General features: G+C 42.4%; 1 long non-coding RNA gene across 1 annotated transcript in view; it reads left to right on the top strand.

Annotated features, from left to right (window-relative positions):
• The window catches only part of LOC135489474 (uncharacterized), a 110,208-nt gene extending 94,756 nt beyond the window's left edge, over positions 1-15,452 (top strand). Inside the window, exon 3 of the long non-coding RNA XR_010447168.1 lies at positions 15,286-15,452. This is a non-coding gene — a long non-coding RNA (uncharacterized LOC135489474). The remainder of the gene's footprint in view (positions 1-15,285) is intronic.
• The last annotated feature ends 3,953 nt before the right edge of the window (positions 15,453-19,405 follow it).

Below are 19,405 nucleotides of genomic sequence, written 5' to 3'. Positions count from 1 at the left end.
ACTTCCGATATCGTTTTCACAGAAATGTGGCCAAATTTTCAAGAACTAATTTCTGAATTTAGTCCCTAAAGACCTTATGACTACCACTGAAACGAACTAGTAATAATATCGCCTACCAGACTACTTTTTAAGCAGAAAATTGAGTACTTGAGTGTCATTGAGCTCCAAGATTATTGCACATGGCGTAAGTTACAACATGCCACCATTTTGTCTCCGCTTCGGTATTTCGTACGCCGCTTATAATGCACCTTCTCAATTAAAACCAACATAATAATGCCTTACATCGTTGATTGAATAGGAACACCACACAAAACACAATAAAGTGGGGGTACAATCGATTACGAAGCTGAAGTGAACAGTGATTTATTCCTGGAGCTACTGCTATTTAGCTCACCTCTTAGCAGAGGTGAGCTTATCCCAAACCGTGGCGTCCGTCGTCCGTCGTCCGTTGTCGTCGTCGTCGTCGTCCGTCGTCCGTTAGCAGGGCACGTTTCGTAACTGTTAGAGCTATTGAGTTGAAACTTGGTACACATGTACCCTTATGTAATGACACCTTGGAGACCAAGTTTCGGTCCGATTCGTTTCATGGTTTGGCCACCAGGGGGCCAAACGTTAAAAGTGAAAATATGCAATATCTCCCTTAATAGTAGTCGGGAAATTTTGAAAAAAATATGGTAGGTACTTCTAGCAAAGGTGCATCATATATCCTCCGGGTTTTTGATTTGACCTCCTTTTCAAGGTCACAGAGGTCAAATGGTGTAAATTGGCCATTAGGATGTAACGATGGCACGTTTCTAAACTGCAAAGACTATTGATACCAAATTTGGTACACATTTACCCCTTAGTCAGGTGATCTAAGGGACCGAAGTTTGGTCCAATATGATTCACCACTTGACCACCAGGTGGCAAAATCCAAAAACCTTAAAAATGTGATTATTCCTTAAGTTCTTGCCCGATTGCCACCAATTTGATATCATGGGTACATCTAACCACCATACAGTATATGTCACACAGGTTTTTAATTTGACCTTCTTGTCAAGGTCACAGAGGTCAAATGGCGTAAATTCGCTGTCGCCGTCGGGACGTAACTATGGCACGTTTCTTAACTGCAATGACTATTGATCACAAATTAAGTACACATGTACTCCTTGGTCAGGTGATCTCAGGTACCGAAGTTTGGTGCGATCTGATTTGCCGTTTGGCCTCCAGGGAGGGGGCCAAATCCTAAATTCTTCAAAATGCCATTATTTCTAGTAATGACTTGCCCGATTGGCACTAATTTTATATCATAGGTACATCTAATTCTAACAACCATTCAATGTGTTACCGGGGGTCTTCTTTGATTTGACCTACTTTTCAAGGTCACATAGGTCAAATGTACTGTAAATTGGCCATTTTGGGGAAATTGTAATTGCTTGGACCTACATCAAACCTAACACTACATGACACAATACCATGCTCTTTATCCATCTTTCCTCCACATGAGGTGAGCACAATGGCCCTGGCCATTTCATGTTGTGTAGTTGCCATGTTTTGAGAACTGGCAAATAGGAGACTTCATTGATGGATGACGTCATCGGGCGGGAATTTGAATCGGCAGAAATAATTAAAAGGCAGGTACCGCCCTCTCCTGTTAAAATTTTGAACTTTTTCTCAATAAAATAGATTTTCAAGAATTTTATCTTAATATTAGAGCATATTTCGACTAATTCTGCTGCTCCTAGGCCGATATAGGCCAGTTTCCTTCATGCACTCTCGCTCGCAGGAAGTAGGTCGAATGGCGACAAATTTTGTTTTGAAAGTAGAGTTTGACCAGAAGTATCCAGAAATGCAAAATTGAAGTCTCTAGGTCTTACGGTTACAAAATGTGCACCATGGGTTTAACGGACGGATGGATGGATGGACAGACGGACGCCACTGAACAACTCATTTGACAAGCTCAGCTGACTTAGTCAGCTGAGCTAAAAAGATGTTTGAAAAGTAGGTCATATCTAGTTTTCAAGGTCACAGAGGTCAAATGGTGTAAATTGGCTGTTTCAGTGTAACTATGGCACGTTTCTTAACCACACAAGCTATGAACTTGAAATTTAGTGCAAATGGTTCCCTTTGTCATATAACCGCAGACACTGAATTTCGGTCTGATCTGATTCTCGACTTCGCCACCAGGGGGCAAAACTAAAAAAGGTAATAAAGTGCAATATCTTGCTAATTAGAGACTTGTTTTCGATGAAATCTTTATGGTAGGTACTCCCAGCAAGGATACATCACATATCCTATGGGTTTTTGATTTGACCTAAATTTCAATGTCACAGAGGTCAAATGGTGTAAATTGGCCATTTGGGTGTAACTATGGCACGTTTCTTAACCTCTAAAGCTATGAACTTGACATTTGGTACACATGACTCCCTATGTCATGTAACCTCTGACAATGAATTTCTGTCCAATCTGATTCTTGACTTGGCCACCACGGGCCAGAAGTGGAAACCTAAAAAGTGTGATATCTCTTATGAGTTACTCATTTCCAATAAAATTTTGATGGTAGGTTCTCCTAGCAAGGATACATCACATATCATAAGGGTTTTTGATATGTCCAAGTTTTCAAGGTCACATAGGTCAAATGGCGTAAATTGGCCGTTTCAGTGTAACCATGGCGCGTTTCTCAACCACAAAAGCTATGAACTTGGTACACATCACTCCCTACGTCATGTAACCTCGGACACCAAATTTCGATCCGATCTCATTCTTGACTTCGCCACCAGGAGGCCAAAACTAAAAAAAGGAAAAATAGCAATATCTTGCTTATTAGTGACTTACTTTCGATGATATTTGTATTGTAGTTTTACTCCATGCAACGATACATCTCATGTTGTATCGACTTTGGTTTGACCTATATGCTATACATGCAGCATGTTTCGTAACCAGGATGAATTCCTAACCACCAAATATCTATACGGTGAGCACAATGGCCCTTGGCCATTTCATTTAGTTTTGGCCCCCTGGTGGCCAAGTCGAGAATCGGATCAGACTGAAATTAAGTGTAAGCTTATATGACGTAGGGAGTCATGTATATGAAATTTCAAGTTCACAGCTTAAGCGTAAAGAAACATGCCATGGTTGCACTCAAACGGCCAATTTACGCCATTTGACCTCTGTGACACCTTGAAAATTAGGTCATATCGATTTTTGTGTCATGCCACTGTTTTGAAACTGGATACAGACGCCGACAATGGACGACGGACACAGCGGTGTTGTATAGACTCCCCTACAGTAAGCCGAAAAGCTTGAAAGACATTCTACCTGAAAACATCTTCGATTACGACGAAACAAATCTATGCGATGATCCTGGTGTCAGAAAGTGCACATTCAAACGTGGTACAAAGTATCCTGGGTAAATCAAAGATAGTACAGAGTTCCACTTCCCTCATGTTCTGTAGTTCTGCAGTAGGAAATATGCTTCCCCCTATGTGGTATACAAAGCAGAGTGTCTCTGGCAGAATTGGGTTGTTGGCGGACCTCCAGGCACTCGTTACAACTGCAGCAAAAGTGGTCGATACCACCTGCTTCACTGATTGGTTTGAAACGATATTTGTATCAGCCGTGAAAAAGCTTTCTGGCACAAAGTCATCATTGGTGACAGTCTCTCATGTTATTTCACACCTAGGGTCCTGCAAATATGTGAACCGCTCTACCAAAAGTAGGCGCTTGTCGCATCTGAACTTGACAGGTTGATACGGACTTGTTGTTCATTTCCCTATTTTAGACCTTTGGTGAAATGTAACCAAATCAGTTTGTAATAGATTTCACAAAAGGTCTACAATAGGGAAATGAACAACAAGTCCGTATCAACCTGTCAAGTTCAGATGCGACAAGTGCCTAGTTTTGGTGGAGCGAGTCACATATGTGTACTACATGACATAAGGTTCGTTTGCATTCCCAAAAATTCGACTCACATGATGCAACCACTTGATGTTGCCTTCTACGGACCAATGAAAAGCAAATAGAGGACCATTTTAGATCAGTAGAAAAAGAAATGAGGCAAATTTGTGCGAAATCGTCTTTCTGTGGAAAAGTGTAACATTGTGAAGCAACTCGGATCTGCGGTGGAAAGCAGACAAGTCACAAGTCACAAGTCACCCTGGTTAGGGGGTAACTTTGAAAGGTAGACTCTCACAAGCTTATGCCTTCTTAAACTCTTTTGTATCTAATTCAGCCCTATAATTTTTCATGAGGTTGAGATTGTACGTAATGTCACTTTAATTGGAGCAAGAAGAACCACTCTATAAACTTTCAAAGTCACCCCGATTGACGGTAATGTGTACTTCTCTCCTCTTTCTTTTATTTTCAAATCAAAATCCTTTGAAATGGGGTTTGCAGGTTTTATCAGATTTTATGAGTCATATGGGGTGTGTGAGTGAGTGTCCCATCGCAGAGAATAATTATTATCAATTCCCTAACATGTAAGGTGCTATTTAAGCCGCATTTCTGAATGACACTGAACAGCTGAAAACCTGCTTCCATGGTCCAGGAGGGAAATTAGAGCAAATTGCACTAAACAGTTTTTGACTTCATGGAGTCCAACCTCTAAGCAACATGTAGGTAGTCTGGTAGCACCTGTCCTGACCTGGCCTAAGCCTGACCTGAAGAGGTGAACTGGTCCAGAGGCTACCAGTAGAAACCAGTCTGACCTGCCGGCAACCTAGCACGACCAGACCTGAACGTTACTCACGGCAAGCTCCTAATGCAGAGAAATTGAAAATCTGCAAGGAAAAATACAAATTCACTTCGGATGATTTCAAGGCAGGAAATCCACCAATCTTGAATCCCGAAAAAATGACAGTCGGGCTAAACTCACTGTTTGGATGGTCTCCTCATAGACCCTTTCTTAAAACGTAAATGGTCAAGTTTACTTGAATATGATCAATAACAATGTTGTGCCAGTTCTTGCAGCTAATTTCCGACAGTTTGTTAGAGGTACTTTTCGCTACATGTGGATAGCACAGGACGGTACCCCTCCCCGTTGACGGATAATGAGGAACCTGCAGATGGCAGCACCAGTACTAAAAGGTACACTTCCAGTGCATTTCCCATTAAAATTAAGTTTTGTTGATTTCTTCCCGAAAACTCATCAAAGTTGAATTAAGGACCAATAAAACAATATTTTTGGTGCTATTTCCCCATGTAGAGTAACTAAGGGAGGAAATATCCGGGAAATGGCTTTCTCATTACAACCATGGTCCACTTGCCTGCAGGGCCCCCAATTGGCAGGTTTTGTTTTGCAGGTTCCTCATTGTTCATGAGAAACTCCAATAACATTTTAGTAACAGGTTTGTGGCACTGAATGATGAGATTGAGTGGCCACCACGCTCGCCAAATCTCGCGCCTTGGGTTTTCTTCTTGTGGGGTCAATTGAAGGACAAGGTATTTAACACACTGCCTGCAAACCTTGCTGAATTGCAAAACCGTATCTTGCAGCTAATTTCCAACAGTTAGCTGGGGGTACGGGGTACTTTTCGATACTTGTGGTGGGGACAGGACGATGCCCCTTCCCTTTTACAGATAATTATTTGAAGGACAAGGTATTTGTAACGCCCAAAATCATCATATAGGTTTTGGTAGTTTTGTATTTGCATTTTATTTGATGTCTAGGTATTCATAGATCACAATTTAATAATTTACTTTCTCAGTCATGTAGGTCTGTATGATGTCTCATGTACTTTATGCTTGTTAAAGTTAGTTAGGTGTGGGTGCCTGTCACCGTTAATTAGTATACAACCCAGCATCTCAAGAATTTACAACTTCCTGCAGCTTGCAGTTAGTTTCCTCTCTGAAGAGTGATATGTCCTGGTACGCCTTTCATAAATCGGTTTGACCATGGGTCACTTTCAGGATGTTAGAACTTTGTTACTTTAGAAGATTCAGTGAGACCTAGGTTGTGAAGGTGGCAAGACGTGCCTCTTCTTTTGCTTTGGACAAACGGTCCAAATAGGCAAGGTGGCAAAGTGCCCCTTCTGTTTCTTTCTGGACAAATGGTCCAGCCTGTGAAGGCCTAAAGTAGGCTAGGTGGCAAATGTGCCCCATATTCTTTCGTTCTGGACGGATGGTCCAGCAGTTTATGTTGATTTGATAGAGCCAGCCTTGTAAGTAGAGTTATAATTCTCGATTTGTCGTTTTCTGTTTTAACGAGATAATTTAGGTTTCTTATAGAATCAATATGTTTAGGATTTTTACTTTCAATATTGCAGATTGAACCACTTCATGAACACTTCATGAACACTTCATGAACACTTCATGAATACTACACTTCACGTCGTTACGTTTCAAGCAACTTCATTGTCACTTCGTTCCTGTATGAATACTTCACGTTGTTTCGATCACTTAAGTGTGAACTGTATGCGGTATACAAGTTTGTGGAGTAATTAAAAGTGTGTATCAATACTGGACCTATACATTTATTTCGTTTATTCTCGTTGTGAGAATGGAAAGGCCTCACTCACCCCATGTGGACTAAAGGAGAGTCCACAGTATTCACCACACCGCCTGCAAACCTTGCTGAATCTGCCAAACCATATCAGAAGTTGATGAACTTCTAGAGAATTGGCAGCTGCACATATGCGGAGCCGGGCTCAGGAATGCATCAGCAGAGGTGCGTGGACATGTGGAGGCAGTCGGACAGTAAGGGGTCTTAAGATACTTGCATAGGCAGTGCCATAAGTGACTTTCTTATAAAACGAGCTGAAAGTGCCATCATTTTTTTACTTGTTATTTTAAGTGACATTATCTGTGTTTCTTATGTTTTTGTTATTAAACATGTCTGAAATCAAGATGCTCTGCTGTTCCTTATTCATGGATTGAAACATGCGGCATTTATTACTTTACCTCACCTTAGTGAAACAATGATTATGCAGCCACCTGGAACTGGATTAACTTTCACATTGTATCAAAATGAAGCTTATGCTCTGTCCCATCCAGCAAAACCAATTTTACATGGCTGTGATATTTGGTTTCCCCACAATCACAATTTTCCTGACTGTTGCGTTTTTTGGGGTACACTGTGTAAAGCAGGTGCCCAGGGGGTGGGGGTCAACATAGCTGAAAAGTTAATCAATTTTTGTATGTGTTTCAAGGCTCCTAAAGGGTCAATGTCAAATGAAATGAACGTCTGTCGAGCTCGTTGTGGCGAGGATGGGATAAATAATGGACCAAAACTAGGCTTGACTGGCTCGTTTATTAACTCATTGAACTATGTTCAGCAGATTCACATGTACATGTTCACAAGAATTACCATTGACTACTGAGTGGTGTGGAACCCCACAAGACATCTCTGATTGCCTCGCCCAAAATGCTAAGCTAGACTAGCTCATTTGCAAACCTTTCGAAATTCGTTGAAAAATGTTCAGCATATTCATGTCTAAAGAATGTCTAATGCAAGACATTTTGAGTGGCGGGGTACACCCACCAAACATCCCCCACAAAAAAAACTGAGCTAGACTAGTTCATTTGCTAACCACACGAAATGCATTGCAAAACGTTTGTACCGGGGCTTCGTTGTAAGTAACCCTTCGATGAAAGTTTCAACCCTTCAATGTTACCCCTTCGTTGAAAGTGCGATTATTGTCCTTAACGCGAGAGGGCAGTGGCATCTAATTCAATGAAGCATTGAGGCACGTGTTCAGTGAAAATTAATCTGTTTGCGTTGAATCTGCTTTTTTATCTTGCGCTTTTTTATGCTGTTTTAAAAGATGGCAAGTGTGGTGATAGCGACGAACAGACTGATGAAAAGGTAGGCAGTACTAGTAAGCAAGATGAAAGCTTTTTTTTCATGTATATCTCGTCTCATCAGGCGCCGCTGGTCAGTGCTTCCATGTAGAACAGTTTGACCTATAGGCTACATGTGCTGGGCTTTTACAGGTGTAGGCTGGATCGGGACGTGATAATATTAGCATGTAGGGAAATCGGTGATTCTCAGGAAAATGTACATTTCTGGTCCCAGGCATTTAAAACATATTTTCTTTGGGAAAAATAACATTTGGCCAAGTTGTTAATGCCATTATACCCAGATTCAGATATGATATTGATTTACCAGTTTGTAAACCAAAAAGAATTGAACATATCCTTGCTCAAAATAATATTTTTAGACTTTTTACTGTGTCCCAGTGTACAGTTTCCAGAATATTTTTTGTCAGTAAATATATCTGAAAGCAGAATAATATTATTTTTCTTCCTTCTTTGTGCTGATATATAGATCTATTTTGCAGTCATGTCTGCTTTTGCTTGCTTATATAGCGTGAGTTCCTTAAAAAAATGATTTTACCCCTGTCCCATGGTTCTCCTGTCAGTCCTGTTACCAGCAATTCCTGTTACTCTTGAACCATTAGATTGACAGCAGCTTGGTTCTTCGTCTGTCCGAAAGATGTCACTACCAATCCCTTTGACAAGGTCAAGTTAAAATGGCGCCGAATTAAAACATTCAATAGAAAAGGTGAACTTAAATAAAAAAATGTGCGAGTATGTTTATTGCATGTCAGTTCTGTTAGGCATATTTTGAACAAACTAAATGTGTAGCTAGTATTCATCACAAGTGACGCATGCGCAGCGAAACCATTGCTCGATCATTCGGTGTTAGACGCTTGGCCAGAACGGATCGGTAAGTCGAGGAGCTCTGTCAATTCTCCAATTTCTCGATTTGAAAGCCGAGAATGGCTGCCGAGTATGGCAAAAGAAAAGCCCGGGGGGCAAAGCCGAGTATGGCGAAAGAAAAGCCCAGGGGGCAAAGCCGAGTATGGCGAAAGAAAAGCCCGGGGGGCAAAGCCGAGTATGGCGAAAGAACAGCCCTGAGGGCAAAGCCGAGTATGGCAAAAGGAAAGCCCGGAGGCTTATGTAGGCATGCAGGACGCCATCTTGGAATGTGTCGAGTCGAGGGCGGCCTTACATACAATGGCATGAACATGATGAATGGCGAACTGGTAGTAAATATGCGCCTTTGTTAAAGTGTACATATGGGTAGTACTAGTTTCGTGTAATGTGGGTTTGGCTGTGAAATAGTTTGTATAGCCTAGGAAGGGTATAAGTTATTTGAATATCGTGTGTATTGGGGTGTTTTCATCATGTTCATGGAAATGAATTTGCTCTGTAGGCCCTACATGTGCATATTGATTGGCAGTGGTCTTCACTAATGATCTTAGGCATACTAAGGGTTCGTTGGTGCATTGGTGGCTTTGTAAATTGTAACAGGTTAGGATATTGGTATTGATGGAATAACTTATATCCTTTTACAATTTTAGGCAATGGTTCTCCCAACTGTACTGAAAAGGAGGCACAGCCTGAGAGGGGTGAACCTCCTGCCTTTGGTAAAGAGGCTCAGGGATGTAGACGTAGAGCAGGTGAAGCAGTTCGCAAGACCGGATCTGGACACTGTGACCGAGGAGTCTACGGAGATGGAGATGGAGCAGTTTGTAAGTGGGCTCATAGACTCCCCACCCCAGGATATATTTGAACTGGCGGAGAAGGAACCGAACACGTCCAATTGGAGATTGCTCGTGCACCTGGCAATAGTTTATGCTAATGAGAAGGGACAGCCGAGAGGTCAGCAGTTAGTGGTAAGTTTTCTCTTGAGAATTTTTGGTAGACTCGTTTTTTTCTCGTGTCTAGTATTAGTAATGTTACTTAAAGTATCGCGGTGGGGCCAGTTGGTTATGTGCATCACATGAGTTATTTTGTTTACAGGAGCCATCAACGAGCGATGCACCCCCGGTAAAGAAAAGTAGGTCGGAAGAGGGAGCGGCGGCAACAGTTAGGCCTGCTCTACCAGATAAGCTCAAGCACGATGACGTGGAGGTGATGAAGCAAAAGGTCAGGTCACTAGCAACACAGGTTGAACCTAATGAATCGTTGATGTTGCTGCTTCTGCAGGAGCTTGAAACTTTAGCGTTATTGAAAGGTGTGAAAGAGCTCCTATGTATCAAGAAGTGTCGCGCCAGGCCCGTTACAACCAGGGGAAGATAGATCTGCCAAAATTTGTCATAAGCGTTCTTGGTGGTGACCAGGATGTTGTTGGAAAGGCGTTGTCGAAGTCCCTTAAGTCATATAAGCCTAAGAAGTCTGTAGTTGAAGATGATGACTCCGATTCTAGTCCTCCGCCAAGAAAGAGACGTGCATCACCCTTGGAAAGTGTGTACCCCCCGCAGAGGGCGTTTCAACCATATCCTTATCAGCCATACAGTGGGTATGGCCGGGGTTATAGTCGAGGGTATTCAAGGCCTTATTATAGAGGACGTGGTAGGGGTAGGGGGACGTCCCAGTCTGGTCAGGGATGTTATTTTTGTAACTCACCCTCCCATTACATTGTTGATTGTGACAAAATGAAGCAGGCAAAGGGCAAGGAATAGGGTTAAAGTAAATGTTTGATGAATAAGTGATAAGCTTTGTTTGGTAAAACTCAAGTTATAATTGGCAGCCATGAGCATATCTGTTTTTGGACAATCCAAACCCGGGGATACTAAGTCCCTAGTGAGATTCTATCTTGCGTGGGTTGGGATTGAAGGTTCTTTCCAAATACTGTATTCCGGATTTGCTCTGTTTCAGGGAAGGAGCATTTGTGGTTTCGATATCCCTCACTGGGAGTTCAAGTGTCCATTTGACCCGGTGACGGCAATGTCGAGTGTAAATCAGGGAGTGCACTGGACTACATTGAATTCGGGAAAGAGCCTTCAATCTCCAACCCCTGCGATACCGTTTGAGCAGGTGTTAGAGGGTAATGTGCCCTTAGATGTTAAATCCTTGCCATTACGTGATCCTGATAGGTTTGTCGCGGGTGAAATCCATAACCATTATGAGGATTGACACCGTGTTTTGAATGAAGTAGAGGATTCAGGTCTTCCATGTGATCGAATAAGGCATTGGTTAAAAGATGGGGTGGATGCCAGGGAATTCTTTAAACCCTACAAAGGTAAATTTAATGGGAAGATGTATGATTCTGAGGTGCCACCGGAAACGTTTCTCCCAAATTCTAGTACATGCATTGGTTTTGAGTCATTTATTGCAGGAAAGCTTGAAGAAGGTATAAGAAATGGTGCCATAAGTTTGCTAGGCAATGTAGGGGAGTGTGCGATGCCCCGTGTTATAATGCCATTGACGGTTGAGCCAACGAAGCCACGACTCTGTCATGATGAAAGGTTCTTAAATTTATGGACTAAACACACCCCCTTCAGAATGGAAACATTGAGAGACATACATAGGATCGTGGGTAAGGGAGCTAAGATGGTAGCACTTGATGAAAAATCTGGTTACAACCATGTGAAATTGTCTAATGAGTGTAGGGCCTATTTTGGCATCCAATTTGGCGGTTACGTAATGCAATACAACACCCTCCCTTTTGGATGGCGGGCATCTCCCTATGTATATCAAACGATTGGAATGGTGCCAACAGTGTATCTACGGAAGAAAGGCATTTGTACTACACAGTATATTGATGATAGATTTGGCTTTGAGAATATTAACCAAATCACTGGCCAGATTGTGTGTGGTATTGTGGTAACTGGCTCTGCTTTACTGGAGCTTCTAACAAGATTAGGCTATTTCTTTGCGCTGCATAAGAGTAACCTTGATGGCATCACATCTCTCAAACACCTAGGTTTTATTGTGGACTCTGATAGGCTCGCGTATATTTTACCGGTAGATAAGAAGCAAACGTTTAAATGTTTGAGAACATCTATCCTTCAGTTACGTGAAATCGATTTGAAAACCCTCCAACGATTTCTAGGCAAGTGTATTTCGATGGCGCTAGCGGTACCAGGGGCGCAATTGTATACGAGGGAAGTGGCGAAGGCGATTTCTCTCTGTATCAATAATAGTGGGAAGGTGGAGATGTATCCGAAGCTGTTTGCCGAGATTCAACACTGGGAATTCTTGGACGAATGGGATGGGCACATGTCTTGGAGGAGTGAGTGTCATAAACAGCTAATCCTTGCTACCGATGCCTCTTTGTACAAGTATGGTGCGGTGGTCTTGTCAGGTGAACACAGTGGTAGACAATTCTCCGATTTTTGGGATAAAAATGATGACAGATCGATAAATCAAAAGGAGACCGATGCCCTTTTGCGTGTTTTGGAGTCAATGGCGCCCCAAATCAGGGATACTAGGGTTGATATACTGACTGATAGTAAGGTTCTAGTGGATGTTTGGGGGAACCAGGGGGGTAAAAGTAGCGCATTGAATGATCTCATCAAGTCAATCTTCACTGTGGTGTTTTCATTAAATGTTGAACTCAACTTGTTTCATATTCCATCATCACGAAATCCAGCGGATGCTCCATCGCGGTCATTGAATATGTCTGATGTAATGTTGTCAAGGAGCTCTTGGTCCAGTGTTGAGAAGCAATTTGGCCCACATACAGTAGATTTGATGGCTCTTGATAGCAATACTATGATGAGTAGGCACTTTACTCCAGCTCCTAGTCCAAAAACGTCTGGTATCAATGTGTTTGCACAGGATATCACTAAGGAAGGGAACCCTTATGTTTTTTCAGGATGAACATGGATGCTATCGAATCAAGAATATCATATCTCGACAGCGTGTGGAGTAATTCGAATAAGAAAAAGCGACAAGATAGCGTTCACAATAGTTTGCAGTCGTTTCTGTCTCAATTGACCCACCAACCGTCCATATCATCATGTGATCCTGGAGATCTTCGTAGATTCTTGGTCTGGAAGGATTCTTTTGGAAAGACTAAAGTACATCACATTACTTGCCCGTATTTAGGTCTTTGGAGAAGAAAGTGGCAACTGCAGAACGTAAAGTTGAAAAGTACAGAAAACGCCTCAGTCGATTACAGAAAAAACTTCAAACTGTTGACTCACCCAGGTCTAAAACACGCATACTTCTCAAGCACTTGAATGTCCCAACCAAAGTCAGAAAATCGCTAGACTTTCATCATTCATTACTTGCGGACATGAAGGCAAAATATTGTGCAACAAGTGATCTTCTGACAAAAAGAAAAACCGCTTCAAATGCCTGCGGACACGTCATTATAAAATATCGATTTCAAAAACGACTTCAAAATCTTATCGGTGTGAGAAGGAGACTATGTGAAAATACTGGTAAAAAACCAGCACCTCGAAAAGTCTCAACAGGACCTCGTGAAAGAATATTACGAACAGGATGATGTTTCTCGGATGACTACTGGCAAGACTGATACGGCCACAAAATTTAAGGTTAGGAAGCAGCTTGACAGACAACCTGACAGATCTTGACAGACAGCCTGAAAAACCTGCACCTCAAATTCCTTTCTCAGAACAGCAACTTAACGATTTCTTATGCAGCATTTTGCAGACTGAGGCCATACTGGGTCCAACCACCAAAGACAAGTGACAGGAGGACATGCCAGTGCAAACTGCACGAAAATGCATCATTTCTGACTAAAAAACTGCACATACTGAAAGCAATCAACTCAACTGATGAAGAATTGTTGGCTGAGTCTGTCTGCTGTAATCCAAATAGCATGGATTGCATGAATTGACGTTGTGACACGTGTAAGGATCGCGAGGTGGAATTGGTACAGGTAGCAGAAAACGATGCTGAAGTAACATATTTACAGTGGGCTGCAACGACCGATAAGCAAGGCTTCCACATTACTGCGAAGGAATTCGTGAGAGACACATTTGAAGGTCTGGTTGAAAAGTTCCATGCTATCATCAAGCGCATAAAAAGACAAGTATTCCACATCAAAAACCAGTACAGGGTGTATAGGAAGATCAAGCAAGATATGGGACCTGACGAATGTCTCATTCATATTGACTTCAGTGAGAATTATGCATGCGGCTGGAGCAATGAGATACAAGCTGCTCATTATGGTGGATCTCACGTGCAAACAACGCTTCATACAGGATGCCTTTACGTTGGACAGGGCAAGGCTATTCCATTTTGCACAGTCTCGGACAGTAGGCAGCGTGACCCTGCTGCAATTTGGGCATATCTACGTCCTGTCCTAGACTGGCTGGCTGAAAACTTCCCAAGTGTGCAAAAGATCAACTTCTTCAGCGATGGCCCATCCAGCCAGTACCGGCAGAAGAGAAACTTCTTCCTTTTTTCGATTTACCTGGACAGGTTCACTGATGCTACATGGAACTTCTTTGAGGCATCTCATGGAAAGGATGCCCCGGATGGCATTGGTGGTGTGCTTAAACGAACAGCCGATGGTCTACTCAAGCTTGGTCAAGATCTTCCAACTCCTGCTAAAGATTACATGTAGTTCTTTGCCACATAATGTATATTTTATTATTAATGAGAGCAAAAAAAATTCTTCTACAGCGTTATTAATACTATTCATACTACTATACATGTGATTTTTCTTTGCACTTGCAGGAACAATGACCATTCACCAAATCGTACGTCTCCACCATGGCAAAATCTTTTTCCGGGATGTTGGCTGCCCCTTATGTAAAGTAGGCGTCTGTGACTGTGTTCCTGGAAAGTCCTTCATGTTTGAGAGAAAGGAAAACGTTTTGGTAGGTACAGGTTGAGTAAGCTATACCATATTGGTGCAGTTTACAAACAAGCGGATCATGCGTGCAAGCACACGGGACATACATGTCATTTTAGCTGTATCAGTTCTCAGTACCCTGTCCATATCAAACATTCTTATTTACTGGGTATCAAGCATTCAAATCATGCACCATTTTCTTGCAGCTTGATATGCCTAATCAACCTGCCAACCAGGACCAGGAAAATGCCCCACCAGCTGTGGTAGATCAGGATGGAACTGAAAAGGTAGGCTGTAGATACTTGGTGCATGCTTGATAATAGTAAACAGTCTTAGGTAAAAGCATGGAAGTATTATAATACTTCCATGGTAAAAGCATCCTAACATTCATGTACGTTGAAATCCTCGTCGCAATGCACCCGGACAATGCATCAATGCAAAATTTCTGATGTCTTGCAGCATAACATGTCTACAGCCAGTAACCATGAGAAAGACAAAGTCATGGAACTGGAACCAAATGCACCCAAGCCAGGGGAGGTTGATGAGAACCACAATATAGAGAAGGTAGGCCTACATGTGCATGCTATTACTTAAGGTTATCAGGTAGAGATAAGCTACTTTTGAATATTGCTAGGAAATGGTTGGAATTTAAACAGATTAAAGTTCCGTACTTACGAACAAAGTCAAACATTGTCCAATGGGTTTCCATCAGAATTTAGATGTATTATTTTTTCAGACATCAAAAATGGAGAAAGACATTTTGAGGCCACTAGCCTCAGTGTCTGATGACCACGACCTTATTGGGAAAGGCTTGTGGTATTCGACTCGATGACTCGACGACGCGATGGCTCGATGACGCGATCGTTGCTATGGATTTTGCTAAAATACGGAATCCCATGATCCTGGTCTCCGGGCTACCGCTGCAACAGCAGAGGTTTTAGCTCGGCCTTTCCCATACCCAGCTACGGTATGTGGAAGGATGTGCCCCCCCCCCCCCCCCCCCAGCCATGGCCACTGAAGATTGGTCCCCGCGATTGATTTTGATATTTAAAGGACTCGCGGAAGTTTCATAGCATGCAAAATGACCGGAGATTTAATTGACAAACAAGCTTCTAGTGGCCAATGTCAGATGTCATGTGGTAGTCTGTCAACAATCGGAATTTCGCATATGTGCAGTTTTTTAGACTCAGTCACTCAGTCTCTCTTCCGTCCCTTGACATCTGCCCCCCCCCCCCATACATCAGCCCCTCTACATGCTTTCCGAAATTGGTGGCTTGCATTGGAACTAGCCTAACTTTTTCCCCCTTGTCCGTCATTAAAGGCATTCAAGTGTGTTGGTCAACCATGACTATCTCCTTTGTCCCTCCACCACTGGCCTAGTTTCCCCTTATGACATCACTATTTCGGACACTCAGCGCCCCATTTCTGGAAAGGTGTATAGGACATTTAATATTGCCGTGCTGAACGGATATCCAGAGCCAACCTTGTCTCCAGGAACTCGCGTGTCATTTTAACATTGTAACTTCTGCTCGTAAAGAACCTGGGTAGGAGGTTGATCTGAACCAGCTATATTTAGGTGTATTCAGCTGTATTGACGGTAAAGATACCAGTGGCTTGCATAGCAACATGGCGCATGGTTTTATCAAAAATGCGAACTTGTAGGAAACGAAAAATGGTCGGATTAGATACGGTGAAAACAGCTGGAAAGGGGTTGGTAATGATCGGTTCTTTTTTATTTTCCTCCACTTATGATTCTATGTATAAATTACAGTCCAAGCAGTGATATTCTTTAAAAAGATTCCAACTTGATCGCGTCATCGAGTCATCGCGTCGTCGAGTCATCGAGTCGAATACCACAAGCCATTGGGAAATGGTGCATGGCTGAATATGACGGAAATTACTACCCAGGAGTCATCAAGAACATAGACGAAACTGATCTTGAAATTGATGCAATGTCCCGGATCGGTCATAATAGATATTTCTGGCCTACACCTAAGGATATTTGCTGGTATTCTTTTGCAAGAGTCCTTACCATCATTGATCCTCCGAAAAAGATAACAAAGAATCGAGACCATGTTGAAATCGATCATAAGTTGTATGACCTAATTATCACTCTGTGAATCTGTGCAACATTATGGGTGACTGGGATTTTTTAAAAAGGTGTACCGGTACCGTAATAATCAATGTGGTTTGATATTGCACAAATAAGTTGGATAATTGTTATGATAACATGGATCATTGTTATCTGACCATACTGGGCACTATAATTCCCAGTATAGTCAGATAACAATGTTCCAGGTTATCAGAACAATCATCCAACTTATTTGTGCAATAACGGCATTATTAACTGTTACACCTTTTTCAAAATCTAGTCACTCATAATGCAAACTGTCAGTCCTGTTATCGATGGTCAGTCCCGTTACTAAAGACAAATGCATTAATCTCTTTGATACTGTCATTCCTGTTACTCAAACTGTCAGTCCTGTTACACAGCCGTCAGTCCAGTTACAGCAGGGAAAAGCGGAACTCTTCCTAAAAATGGCATATACTCATGGTCTGCAGCATTTTCATCAGGATTACAGAGCCGTTCGTGTCAGTATAAAGAAAGTGTTTTGTCTCATATTCCATTTAGAATGGTATCTTGTAAACTTAATGATTTTTAAAAAAACGAGTTAAACAGTTCAATATTTTCTTGTTTTGAAATAAAATCCACACGTTTTTAATTCAGTCTTGTTGTTATTTCCTGAAAAGGACACTAATACATTGTTTTGGGCATAACTGGTGATTGATAAATACAATGTTAATTATTCAGCTTTGCACGCATGTGTCCGTAACAGGACTGACAAAACAGCTAGAGTAGGCTGAACTTCAGGGGCTCAAGAAAAAATTATTTAAGCAGCTCGAGCTCTGCCTACACAAGATACCAATAGTGTATTACCCCTAGAAAAATATTATAAAAACAAAAAAGGATTAAAGGAGACAAAGTTTCCAGATAACACGAAACTGCAAAATGTACATTTTCCTGAGAATCACCGAAATACGCACGCAGTGTGTGCTGATGTGCCATGGTGTAGGGGCCACTAGCCCTTTAACAAAGTCGAGCCTCGTTTGGGTCTTACGTCAAATAAGCTTTTTCGAGGAGAATATTTTCGATTCTCGCTGTAAGATTGTGGTTGTTTACCCATGTAGTTTAGGGCCATTGGGATAAAGATTCGGTAGGTTTGTGCAGGACAATCCTTCGGCCAAAATGGGCTACTTTGTGACTTATGTTATGATAATTAATCCATGTAAATAGAGCGTTTGGGTGACGGTAATTTGTCACTTGGCCTGAACCAAGATGGCTGCGCCCATCGCGGAGTTTCGCACATGGTTGAGGAGTCCGGGTATTGTCCGCCTATATTTGTACTTATCATTGTCACTTTCGTGTGTCTATGGGCTTATTTGAGAGCCAAGCTATCCCATGTTACGTATTGTGAAGCGTTGGAACTGTCCCGTTTCTCATTCAGGGAGATTTGGGCAGGTTTTACAGTAGGAGCGAGGACGGTTAGTTCGCCGTCCTTCGCGCAGATGGTGCCACACGTCAGGCGTGTTGATGTATACGGGAAGGGTGTCACTGCACATGGTCTCAGCTTGAGGACAATGTCACAACCAGGGTTTTGTGGGGTTCATATCTTTGGAATACTAGTAGGTTGGCCAATTAAGGCTTATGGTAGGGTTCCTAGTAAACATTGGCTGTTCTTTAAGCTGGGTCGAGTTGGTTGTGACCACTGCAGAGACATCTTGTTCGTGCATGTACTAGTATGGTACTTGTGTAAGTTCTTGTACAAATTTGTATATCTATGATTTTTGCTATTTGTATTCTTTCAGTAAATCGTCATTACGTCATTTTGTCGAAGTCTACCTCAGAGTTCGTTTTCGTCTTTGGTATATCGATTCGAATGGTTGACGCATTTTTGAACTTGCCACGGCTGGGAACAACTCGCAATCCTACATTATTTACGAATCTACGTCGATTATCATGGACCCGGATGTGCCAAGGAGGAGCAGTCGGGCTAGGAGCATGACAGCCAAGGGTCATGAGTATGAATTGGATCGCGCCATACGGGCGCTGACCTCCGCCACGAGGAAGGTTGATTTGATACAGGACAGTTTGATTATTAGCATCGAGTCAGCAGAGCAGGAGGGTGTACCTGACATTGTACCAGTTAGAAGAGAGTACGGTTCCTGGCTCCAGGCATATGAGATCCTTCTCGTGTGTCATGGGAATTATTTTACTTTGTTAAATGACGAAGATCGAGGAGTCGAGGAGTTAAACTTTAGGCATGCTAACCAAGCATATTTGTCCTTCAGGGAAAGGACAGAGGATTGGCTCCTTAGTAATGATCCAAAGGAACCTGAGGAGAACGTTTTTCATGACAAGGAATCAGGCTTGCATAAAAGCGTGTCGCAAGTTGGGTTCAAGGTATCGTCCACGGCTGCAAAGCTTGAGGAACTTCGTATAAGCCTCGAACAAGAAAGGGCAGAAATTCTTGCTCAGGCGACCTCCCTGAAGGAAAAACAGGAGCTTGAACGTGCGAAATTGGACCTCTCCCTTCGCGAGGAGGAGATGAACTTGCAAACAAAACTTGCCGTGGCGGATGCTAAGGCAAAAATATTAGAAGAGTTCGAGACAAGATCTTGTCCATCAAGGACATCACAAAGGGGCAAACTCCCTATCGTGAAAGACATCCCTACAAATCGAGACATTGAGATGCCGGTAGAACCTGTAGTTGCAACCTCTGTTGCCAAGCAGGGCATTACTTTGGACCCGCTAAGTCAGCCGTTCTTGCCAGCACAGCCGGTGCCGACAAGCGTTGTGTCTGATGGTGCTGCCATCTTTGCAGTTGCGAAGGAACTAAAAAAGCCGCAGTGTGACATTGCCAAGTTTAG

This window comes from Lineus longissimus, chromosome 6 (genome assembly GCF_910592395.1).
Source record: "Lineus longissimus chromosome 6, tnLinLong1.2, whole genome shotgun sequence".
Taxonomy (NCBI): Eukaryota; Metazoa; Nemertea; class Pilidiophora; order Heteronemertea; family Lineidae; genus Lineus; species Lineus longissimus.
Note: the sequence above shows the minus strand (reverse complement) of the source record. Positions and strands in the feature narration are given on the sequence as shown.